We start from the raw sequence: 12,894 nt of genomic DNA on the forward strand, positions 1-12,894 counted from the left end.
ATTAAATGTTTTTAGTTCTTATGTTTTTGTGAACTTTAAATATTTCTGTTTCCTTTTATCAATATTTTTTTCTTATTACATCCTTTTCCATTCCAAGGTAAAACAAGGCCGATAGCCATTAGTCGCGTTCTCTCGTGTAATGAATGAATGCGTGAATGTAGGCTTGACAAGAAATTCTTAAAGATAAACTAAAATGACCGAAAAATAGGCTGAAATGACTTAAATAAATAAAAAGTAAATGACTTAGAATGACTTTAATGAACTTAAGGATGAATTGAATGACCTTAAGAATGACTTGAATGCTTTAAAAAATAACTGGAATCTTTTAAAAACAACTTGAATGATCTGGAGAATGACTTGAATGGTTTTGAGACTGACTAGTTGAAAAGTGGGTGATCATTTTACATTAAATTAATACAGAAAAGTGATCCACCACTTTATATCACAAAGTTACAAACATAAGTACAGCATGTAGTAAGAACAGATACTACACTTTGATCTTGGCCAAAAGGCCAAGAAAAGGGTATTTATTTGCTCCTCCACCGAGCAAATAAGGCACAAGGCCGATTTTTAATGTGAGGAGTGAAGGGGAAATGGGGACCAACTCCCCGGGGAGTAGGGGAGCTGGATAGTGACAACTGGTATGAAGGGTTGCCCCTACATTTACCAAGGTCTTATATGTGGGGTTGGTATTTATTTGCTCCCCCACCGAGCAAATTAGGCATAAGGCCGATTTTTAATGTGAGGAGTGAAGGGGAAATGGGGACCAACTCCCCCGGGAGTAGGGAAACTGGATAGTGACAATTGGTATGAAGGTTTGCCCCTACATTGACCAAGGTCTTATATGTGGGGTTGCCCCCACATATGGTCTTTGCTTGCAGTATCTGCCAGAACAGATACTACACTTTGAGATATTAAATCCTTTATTCATGTTAAAAATACATTGAAAATCAACAATGAACAAAAAACTTGGGCACATGGCCTACTCAAAAAGGGGGATTGTGGGGGTCGTTGGTCATCCTTGCCACTCCAGAACTAAACAAAATCAAAAGTTTCTCCCAGCTAGTATCTTCTTTCACCATAATACCGCATTCACCCTTTCATACTGGGGGACGTCCTACTTAACTCCCAATTTTTAAAACATTTTTTATTGGCGTGTAAAAACAAAAAAGATAACAATAAAAATGGTACAATAATTCATTTGTGTCGAGGGTGGGGGAAGAATAAACAAAAGGTGATTAGTAGGACCCTCCCACCCCCGTCTAATTGATAGACTGCCCAGTCCACTAGGTTTGTAAAAGGAACCTCGCTTCTGTGGGTCAGTTTCTAAGTGGGGATGCCCTCTAGATGGGGGTGAATGGAGAAAAGAAAATTTTGTGGGAAAGGAATGGGGGTTAGTTTGTATTTCTTTCTCTCCAAGATGGGTGAAATTTAGAGGAGGGGTGAAAATAAAAATTGCAAGAAGGAGGGAGTGGGGATCTTGGAGGTTTCCTAATCGGGGAGGGATGGAACACACACTCAGCTAGCTGAGAGACTACTTGTTTAATTTTACTTTACAGAACTGTGCGTTCCACACCTAGGCGGGGAATACGTATTCAAATTTGGCTCCTCTTCGTACACACAGACTTGTTACATGTATCCATCTTCTGTCAAATGCCGCACGATGCAGCCTTCTTCTATCACATCTGATCTTCACCCGTAGTTGGTGTTTAAAGAAAGCGATCAGATCCTGATCAGAAAAAGACAACACCCCTCGGCAATCTTGCAGACGCGACGTCCAAACACCATTCTCGCCACGGCCAGGATCGTAACGTAGACCGTTTGTCTTTCCCGGTCCCACGGCGGCTTCACGTTGTCCACAACATTGGATATGGTAATTGGGCGAGGATGCTCAGGATCGATGCAAGCCGTCACCTCGCTGACGTATGGCCAGTACCAGCGGAGTTCGTGGCAATCGAAGAAAGCATGATCAGTCGTTTCTACGGCCGTTGTCCCACAACTTGGAAAATCAGGCGACTCCAAAAACCTGGAACTGCATTGTATGTTGTTGAGTGGAAGTGTGTTTCAGGCCAATCACCAGGTCAGAGAGAACTCCGAATTGTTCAGATGACTCGAACCGGGCGCCCAGCTCTACGCGGAGCGGGTCTCATTTTGCTGCCAACCCAAACTCGCGCATAGCGGGTTGTCGGCAGCCCCCTTCACTAGATTCCTGTGGAGTTCCCTACGGGTAGCAGTCACAAGGTCGCTGGACCTTGGTAGTCGTTTTAGCATGGCTCGACACTCTTTCATGTAGGCAGATTTTCCCCACGGCCGGCGACGGCTCTCGATAGAAGAGTCAAGAACGAGGTCAGGGAAGGCGGCAGTAACCACGAGGTGCCACGATTGGTCATCTTGCATATAGTGGCTCAGGAAGGCCAGCCTCTCAGCGTCTCGATTACACTTCAAGTTTGGCATTCCCAAGCCTCCCTCACACAGATGTTGAATACAGACCTGTCTGCTCACCCAGTGTCTTCCTCTGTCCTAAAGAAGCGAGGACAAGAGTTCGACAAGAGCTGTTAGGTGTTGTGCAGGCAGAGGAAGTACGGCCAGTCGGTAAAGGATGAGAGGAAAGACGTAAGTGGCGTACGCCTCAGCTCTACCCTTTAAGGAAAGTTTCCTAGGAGGCCACGAATTGACTGCAGCCTCCACCTTTGACCGTACCTCCAAGCAATTTTTGTGAAGCTGGAGACCCGGTCCAAACCACACGTCGAGGATCCGAACTGAGCCATCCGTCCAGCTGAAGGGCACCGGGGGGTTTGTGTTGCCACTCCAGGCGCCCAACAGCAGTCCTACCGACTTGCTGCGGTTTATCTTGGTCCCTGTAATTCTTTCGTACTGAGTGAGCGCCTCCGACACGATCTCAATGTCTCTGAAGCTTGACACAAAGACCGTGACATCATCGGCAAACGGGGATACCTTGGCGGCTGAGCCACCGGGTATTGTAATTCCGCGCAGGGCCGAATTTGCCTCCCACGTCTCAGCTTGCAGAGCAGGGGCTCCAAAGCCAGGACATAGAGCAAGGACATTGCTGACGAACCGACCAAGAGATAACAAAGGGTTTCGAGTGCTTACCGTTGACTTGCACGACGGCTGTGGGCTGTCGATACATCATGGAGATCCACTTGCAGAAGTCGGGTTTAAAACCAGCGGCCTCTAAGACAGATGCCAAGAAATGATGGTCGACCCTATCGAAAGCTTTGGACTGATCTAAGTTGATCAGTGCGGCTTCCGTGTCATCATCTATCCCTCCCTCTAGGATCGTACAGATCAGGTGCAAGTTGTTCTGAATCGATCTCCCCTTCACAGTGTAGTTCTGTTCCAGTTCAACCAACTCGCCGATAACAACCTGCAGCCGATTCGACAGGACCTTGGCCAAAATCTTCAACTCTGTGTTTAGCAGAGTTATGGGCCTGTAATCGTCTAACTCTTCCCCACCATGCCCGTCACCTTTCCTCAGCAATGTGATCACTCCCTTGATGACTTGCTCCGGGATGGATCCCTGAGCAAACCAATGGTTGAACACATCTGTCAGAAGAGGCAGAAACATGGGCAACAGCCTCAAATACAGTTCGTATGGCACACGTGTGTCAGTGTTGGAGTTGACTGCTTCATTGCCTACCTTTCTAAGCCTAGCTCTGACTACTTGACCTTCATAACGCTTGCTATTCTCACGCAGAAGGTCCTGCTTAGCTAGTTCCTGACTAACCCTATCACCCTCCCCCGTAGCCCGGGCTAGTTTCTGTTCTAGCTTCTTCTTGTTTTGGCTTTATCTAGTGCGAGGCACTGGGCATACTTGACGGAGAAGGTTCTAATTTTGGCTTTTAGACCTACCCACCACCTATTTCCGGTAACCGCCCCCACTAGTGCTTTTTGAATTAATTCTATTAGCTTCTCTTGGAAGTCTTGTATCTCCAGAACGGAGGTGTTTAACTTCCAGTGAGCCACTAACTTAGGCCTATTTCCTAGCTTCAGCCGGGCCATAACTAGTTTATGGTCCATCTGACCTAGCCAAGTGAATGTGGGACAAGATAAGAAGTCTACTTCGCCTCTCCTAACTAACATCCTGTCCATTGCTGTTGCTGCATTTGCAGAGGCTGCTGCCTCGATTTTTTGGCTGGAGGTGGGACGGTGGCGGAAGGGATTATGTGCTTCCGTTTTTGTCTCACTACCGTGCTCCATTCCTCCTCCTTGGCCTCCTGGGTGGTTTGGGTTTTCCTTGAAGCTGGGGTTGGTGCCGCGGTTGCAGGGGTTGTTGCCGCCTGTTTTGGCACAGGCACTGTCTCAGGGCTTGTGACTGCCTTTTGGGTCGTTTGATTCGGGGTTACTCTTTGGGGGCAGCTCCTAGCCATGTGGCCCTGCTTTTGGCAGTACCAACAGTCCCAGTTTTTGACCGTACTAGCGTCACCTGCTCCACCTCACCATACTGGCTGAAGAGGCCTCCTAACAGTTCCGCAGGTATTTGGGTTGGCACATTAAATACCTGCACCCGAGTCCTTCTCTTGCCCTGGATTCGGGTATTAGTTTGACTCTCCCATGCTTTATTTCTTGGAGGGAGAGCCTCTCCACATCGTCCTTGGTGGGTAGGAGGATGTCCCACACGGCGAAGCTCCTCTGGTACAGATATAGTACTGGGATGTTAAGTTTGTGGAGGAGCCCACCATGTCTTCCTTCTTCATCCCCAGGAGGCGGTTTTCTGGTATATCGGAAATGGCGAAGGACAGGACTCTGCCCTCAATCACCTCCCAGGCACCCGGTATGGGTTTTATATCTGCCCCCTCTATGTATTGTCTGTACTTTGTCAGGTACAGGTCTCTATACTCTTGAGGGGACAGTTGTTTTTCTACGATCTTTCCCCACGCAGACCCTCTTGGTGGTATTGGTGTTGGTATGGGGTCTTTGGTAGGGTTAGCCCGTTTTTGGTCTTTTATGGAGGTCACCCCTGCCTGTTTATTGGCGACACTTCCTGCCTCCCCAAATTTCTTAGTCTGTCCTTTTGTGGGAGTGTTGCATTTTTGGGGGGCAGCTCCCTTTTCAGTGTCTTTTGGGCTTGACTCTCCTTGGTTAGAGTCTTTTTGGGGAGCTGCTTCCCATTTTGGGGATCGGCCTCTTGGGGAGCATGATCTTTTTTTTTACTTTGAGGCCATCTGCCCCTTCCTCGTTTGTGAGGTCCAGGCGGTATGCCCCCTCATGTTCTTGATCTGCTCCCCTCCTGGAGGAGCAGCCCACCTGGGGAGCGCTGTCCCCTTTATTGTCCTTTTGGCCTAGCACCTTCTCCTTTTTGTGGTCGGAGTGAGATGCTACGGACCGATTTTGGTTTTGCTTCCCTCGGAAGTCGCCCTCGGGGGAGCTGTTGGTAAATTTTCCCTCTCCTGAGGAGCGTCCAATGCTGTCATATCCGGGCGGTACGTTGTTTTTGCTCCTCCTGTTGGGGAGCCGTCATCTTGGGGAGCAGTAGCCCCCTGGCTGGGAGTATCCATATTGGTGGCCCCCTGGCTGAGGGTATACATATTGGTGGTCCCGTGAGGGGGGTGGGGAGAGCAGAGAAAGACAGACAAAGTGGGGGTGCGAACAGAACGCTACCCAACAAGCTCATCAGGTGTTCCGGGCACGAGAATGTGTCGCCAGAACAGCACTGCTTTGCGCGGTGTATGTATCAGAACAGATACTACACTTTGAGATATTAAATCTTTTATTCATGTTAAAAATACAGTCAAAATCAATGATGAACAAAAAAGGTAGGCACATGGCCAACTTCACTTTGATCTGGACAAAGGGCCAAGCAAAGCTTAAAAAGCTAAGAACATCATCTATTAACAACAGACCTTTTATCTTAACCAAAAAGGCCAAGCACACAAGTGTTACGGACAGACCGACAGAGTGACGGAGTGACTTATAGAGTCGCTTGCACGCGACTAAAAACAACTTTCCAACAATGCAATATAGCATCAACTCAACAAATATTTTGCAAATTAACAAACATAAAACAAACCCCTATAAACAATAATTTTCCCCAAATAATTGTCGATAAGTATGGTTCTTCATCACAACTGCAGGAGTTATCTGAATGTTCAGCAGATTCACTAAAAGACTTTTTTTTGTTGCTTTGGAGTTGGAAATGAATCAACTGGATTTCTTCTCAAGTAGTCGGAGAAAGCAGCTTCCAGTTGAACTTTATTTCCACTGGTGTTGATTTTGACACCTAACACAACCTTGAGATATCTCAGTTCAAGTTTATCAAAAACACCTGATAGAACATATAGGTCTCAGAGGTACTTCTTCAGTTTATCACCAAAAATACTGATTTCTCCCTCGGATTTTAACGACAGGTGCATGAAAAAAAAAAACGGTGTCTCCATTTTCGGCGATAAACTGTAGAAGTACCATCTCGGGAATTATTAAATAAACAAAAAAAAAATGCTTTTTACAGTGAAATTAATTTTTTCATTTACGTACCATGTGCACACAATGTTGCATGCACCAAATTTGAAAAACACCAACATTTTTTTTGCATACAAAAATAAAGCGGCATTCACCAAAATTAGTGACAAAACTTGAAGTAGACTGGAAAAAAAAAAAACTATTTAAGATACAAGAAAAAGGATTATATATCTAGAAAACAAAAAAGATTAAATTTTATTTAAATCAAAACTTTATTAAAATAACCAAAAAAATAAACGAGATATCGCAAGTTGAAGTTAAGGGAAATTTAACTTTATTTATCAGTTTTCACATCCTAAACTAGGCTAGTTTGGGATACCTACTCAAAGAAATAATTAAAAAAAAAGCAGCGAAAATGGACGAATACATTAACAAGATAAAGAAACAAATGTGACAAAACGAAAACAAGAAAAAAGGATTAAAAGTGTTTCTGTTTTCGATATGTGACAAAACTCTAACGTATGCAGATAAAGTGGTAATACCGCAAGTGTTACAAATGAACATTCTCAAAGAATTTCATATGGGTCATCCGGGAATCTCCAAAATGAAAGCTCTAATGAGAAGATATACATACTGACCTAAAATGGACTGAGACACACAGTTGAGATCCCTAGATGTAAAAGATCTTTCTACTCCAGTAGTTTCTTCCCCAGAACTGCTAGACTCTGGAATTCCATTCCAGGATCCTGCTTCCCTAACTGTACTGACATGCAGAAGTTCAAGTGCAACGTGAACCAACATCTTGCTGCCCAAATCCCTACATAGTGCTCCAGTAGTTGTTGATCCTGATAGTAGCCCCCTACACCAAAGTGGCAATGTGCCTTGTTTGGGGTGAAAATGTAATTAAAAAAAAAAATTTTTTAAATGGTAAAATTATGCGAAGGTTGCGAACTAGCAGCGAAAGCTCCACTCATAAGGATGCAACCTTGGCCGAAAACAGATGTACCCTGGATACGCATCCATATAGATTACGCAGGGTCACTGAAAGGATATTATTACCTGGTAATCGTGGATAGTTTTTCAAAATGGCCGGAAATTTATAAATACAAACATCCCACAGCTGCAAACACTAAAAAGGCGTTAGACTAGGTATTTGGTGGTTTTGGTGTACAACAACAATTGTTAGTGACAATGGTACCATGTTCACAGGACAAGAATTTAAAAACTACTGTAAGTCACTGGCCATGGAACATATCACAACACCAACTTATAACCCTCGGTTTAACGGGCAAACAGAAAGGTTTGTCGATACCTTCAAAAGAGCATTGAAAAAGAATAACAGCATCGACACTAAAGAAAAGAGTATTAAAAATTCCTAACAATTTATAGGAAAACGCCAAACCAGAATGCTAATACAAATTTATCACCAACTGAAATAATGTTTGCCAAAAAAGTATGTTATGTGTTCGACTGATTAATTCCAAGAAAAAAGACAAAAACATTATTAAAGATAATGCAAAGTACAGGACGTATAAGGATGGTGATAAAATTTTCTTTAAAAGCTATCGGGCAGGAAAGAGTTTTTGAGAAGATAGAATAGTTTCAAAAAGAATCGTGAGAATGATCTATATCATAAAAAGACGCACATTTTCCCATAAAAGACATATAAACCAATTGAGACCAAAATACATGGAAATAGTTGAAAACCGAAAGCTATCAATGAAATTGTTGTACGACACTTTCCAAATTGAACCCCCAAATAACAAGAAAAGTATCAGTAACTTCGGAAACTAGCCACTCTCCAAAATTGAAGAATTCACAAATACAAACTGTAAGGAGAAGTGAAAGGAAAAGGGCTGAACGCTTTGGTTCAAGCTCAAAAGAACTAAATGGTAACGCCAAATTGTAGGGAAGAATTTAGCTTGAGGGAAAGTGTCATAATGGAATGACCTAGCACTCCTCCGGACAATAAGATAGACATTGTAGATATACTCCTCCGGGATTAGAGAGTTCGAAGATACTGAGCGAGAGAGACTCTCGTCTTGTATCTCCTTTGTAAATAAACCTTTGTATTAACCCTAAGTGAATGTCCTGTGTTATGATTATCTAAAGGACGATATATAACATTCCATGATATAAATCTACAATTGTCCGACATTAGAAATATATTAACTAACAATACTAAAATTCGATACCTTAACAATTGCACATAAAAACTTAAATTACTAGAAGCCATAGCAATGAAAAAACTACAGCCCCTTATTAAATATTATTTAATACGGGACAAATTTACAAACAGTATTTAATAACTAATGAGAAACTAAATAAATAAAATATAAAATAAGAAAATCAAAATTAAAAATAAAAATAATTCACCCCTACCCACCCTGCACCCACCTTTATAACCAATAAAAAAAAACTTTAAACTAACTATAAATGCAACAAGCCTCAATAAAGAAAAAGAAAACGACAAGAACAATCGCTCCTGACGATGATCGGATGTACTAATAGAAAGCACTTGAGAAGAATATGGCCAAACAACAACTTTGGTGTTTCATAACCTACAACATGCCACCAAAATAAAAAAGACTGCTTGGCGAATTGACAAGATATCCAACAAAATCGGAAAAAAGAACTCTGTCGTGTTCAATCAGATGTGCTTGGATATACATATGTATATGCATGCATACATACACACATATGTATATTTCTGTGGAAATATGTTTTGTTTTTTTCAAATTATATTTCATCGTTTATTTATACTAGTGTTGGGATGATTAATCAGAATCGAAAAAATTGGAAACTTTTGTGGGTATCGGAAAATTTGAGCCTTATTTTCGATTCCAAAACGATTCTTTTATTTTTGTCCTAGAAATTTTAAAGAAACAAACACATTTATTTATCAGAATATTTATTTTTAACATAACTGTTAATAATTTCCCCCACATTTTTAGCATTAACCGTCAATAATTTGCCCCACTCCTTATCTGTGCCTAAATCAAAACGTAGATTCCATGAACAAAGCTTCTTTCTTAGAACTGCACGCCTGTGGAACTCTGTTCAGCTTGCCTGTTTCCCTCCCGACTTCAACCTGGATGTCTTCAAGTCCAACACAAACTAATTCCTGATGAACCGCTCCCTTAAGTAATGACACTTTATCAATTCTCCAATACTATTACTACACTATCCCATTGATTACTGTATACACAATAACCCTTATCCCCGAGTTGCCCTTGGGCCTTGATAAGTGGTGAACTCCCCCCCCCCCAAAAAAAAACCATGAAAGTAAGGGACATGGAACCAGGATTTCTGGGTCCAATTTAATTATTTTATTGGTAAATTATGGCAAACAAAGTAAATAATCAAAAGTTCACTTTTATTGCTTTAGGAAACCTTTTGAAATGCTCACACTTATTTTAGCACTTACGTGATAAAAGTCAATACTCACTCCTCAGAGTAAAGCCACTGCTGACAAGTTTTATTTTTAATTTTTCTGGCCCGGACCTGGCCTGGTCTCGTGTTGTCTGGAATAGTCATCTTTGAAATAATCCTATATTTTATTGCATTTATTTATTTATTTTTTTGCCACAAGTAAAAATCACATATAAAAATCTCATAAGTTAATCAAAACTGGAGATAAAAAATACTTAACAGTATGGATGTTTACAAATTTATCAAATTATAAAAAAGAAATTATATGTACATTTAAAATCACCCTCTCAATGAAATTCTACTTTTTTAGGCGATTATGTGTGAACTCACTGAAAACGAAAACAAATAATTATTGTAGAATTTAGAGTGGGTTGAGTTGCACACATAAATTTAGCGTAAAATGACCCCCTTTTTCCAGGCCATTCTAACTTTAAGGGCAGTTAACCAAATTTTTTACCACTAACCTTAAGTCTGACCGACTATGTAATAAAACCACTCGTGATCGCTTTATTCTTCGCATTACCATCCAGACTTAGGGTTAATATGAAGAAAAAAGGGCAGGTTTTGTATGACTATTTGCAATGTCATATTTTATACTAAATTTTGATCAGGAACATTAACATGACTAAGATTTTAAAACAAACAAAATTTACTACATCTTTAAAACGCTGTCTGGTCCAAAAGAGCGATCATTTTCCATTAACTTTATATGCAAAACCGACCTTTTGTTGTTTTCTTTCTTTATTTTTTGCAGGCCGTTAACACATAATCGCTTGAAAAATGAAGACTCATATGTTTATTTTCTGGTGAATTAACATAGGTTGCAGAATTCTAATGAGAACTTTATTTCTTTCATAACAAAATGTTATAATTGCGAATTGGCGAAAAAAAAAAAAAAAGTGATAATTTATTCAAAGGTTTAAAGTAATCACATAAAAAAAGGTAAAATCTTATTTTTTTGTGTGGGCTTTTAAAGTAATCACCTAAAAAAAGTAGAATCTTATTTTGGGCGGGTGGACTAATGGTAACTAAAGATCTTAATCTACACCTTTGTATTATTATTATTATTATTATTATTATTATTATTATTAGTCGTAGTAGTAGTATTTCTAGGTTGTGTTTTTTTCTTTTTACAGTAAGACAAATGACTAATAACTAATTAAATTTCATAACTAGGATAAGAAATATGTACATTTTTGATAGAATTGATGAAAAAATATTTCTATTGAACAAGACGCGAGTTGTAAAATTAAGTAAAGGGAGATAACCAAATAATTTTATATGTTAAAACTCAGAATTCATGCATAGGTTTAATTTACAGTTTAAACGAATTTAAAACAGATTCAAATGAAGAGAATAACATAATAACGACAGAAATGATTTAAATCTAGGATTAAAGATTAACGCTTTTCCGTTATGAAATTAAAAATAACTTTTTTAGTTCTTAAAAACGTCCTTTATTAGATTCTATACGGTTATTCCCCTTGCACATATCAGGGGAGACAACTATCAGGAAATTTTTTTTTATTTTTAAGATATGGGGTGCTTTAAATAAATTTCCACCCCTTTTTGTATAGGCTTTTAAAATTGTCGTAGACTCTTGAAAATTCAGTATGTTATTGCTATGCATCTTATGAGATGACTGACCAATTTTTAAGATTTCAGGTGTAAATGAACAGCTACAGTAGAAATTGGATTACACCCTACCAAAGCCCGATTGTCACAGCTGGTGAATTTCAAAAATGCAATCTGGGCGTGACGACACTTTAAAAGAATGATATGCAATAAAATTCTTTATGATCTATGGAGAAAAGAGTTCAAGAACACTCACCACGCTTTCAGTCGCCAACAACCCCATCTGTCGTTTCAACCCAAGATCACAATCAGCATTAATGTTTGGATCTAGCACTCATTTCGGATGATCCTTCTCTACAGTTGTGAAACCAATGAAAAGTACAGATCTCAATCGTTCGAACAATACCTCCTCCACCGAATTTTGTGGTTCGGCTGGCACCGTTTTGTCTTAACTATCCAGATTGAGACACAATGCAGGATCATCTTCCTCAACCAATTTCTTTTAACAAGGAGACTTTGTTGGTTTGGCCATACTGCATGCCACAACCTGGAAAAATTCATCTATGAAGCAATAGTTTCAGAATCACTCCAATGTTGACGAAGATGCCTAGGATGCCAACTGAGGATATCATTATACACAATCAGTGTTTGCCACTGGTCCTGAGATCAGCTGCCCATAACTATGTTGCCCACTATGTACCATCATGTGTAGTTTGCATTTACATAGGATGCTATGTGTTCTATGGGAAGTACTAGCTCAACCCATCCTGAGCGAATGTCTTCAAAGTCAAGTTAAAAGTATGTACAAAACTTTTTGAATAACAAACCTTGCGTAAGTATTTAAAAAAAAAAAAAAAAAAAAAAACATATGACACTAAACGTTATTCAATTGATAACAGAAGAAAACACACAAAAATGGAAAGGAAACATTTTTTGAACCAAAAGAGAAAAAAAAACAATTAAAAAAAAAAAAAGACATTTTACACAGATATATATACATTGACATTTTCTTTCATCCTTGCTGAATAGATGCACACACACACACACTGCATAAAAATCTTCATTTTGATTTAAAACACAAAAAACATAAAATAAAAACAATTTTTCTTCAGAAATATATACTTTTTATAACTTCAATGAATAAAATGATAAAATATTAAAAGAAACTTTTTTATCTTCATATTTAGACATTGGTGATATTGGCTTTCCCAAATAAATTCATAGACAGCAGATGACAATATTTATTTTTACCCTGTGAAAGTAAAGTAGTTTATAATTTCCAAATCTACGGAGAAGTGTTTTCTTTTTTTAAAAAAAATTAAATGATTAAAAAATATTTCTTTAAATAAAAACATTATTGTAGCAACCCCCCAACACATACACTTACTTTCTCCTCAACATAGTTGGTACGCGTATGTTCATTGGTATACACTTGCTAATTTATAAATTAAAAAAAGATAAAAACATATG

At 39.5% G+C, this 12,894-nt stretch overlaps 1 pseudogene; it reads right to left on the reverse strand.

The window, feature by feature from the left end:
* Positions 1 to 387: 387 nt before the first annotated feature.
* On the reverse strand, positions 388 to 525 carry LOC145242362 (U2 spliceosomal RNA; annotated as a pseudogene).
* Positions 526 to 12,894: the final 12,369 nt, after the last annotated feature.

Source organism: Euprymna scolopes, chromosome 2 (genome assembly GCF_053919585.1).
Source record: "Euprymna scolopes isolate OS-2025 chromosome 2, ASM5391958v1, whole genome shotgun sequence".
In the NCBI taxonomy this organism is placed as follows: domain Eukaryota; kingdom Metazoa; phylum Mollusca; class Cephalopoda; order Sepiida; family Sepiolidae; genus Euprymna; species Euprymna scolopes.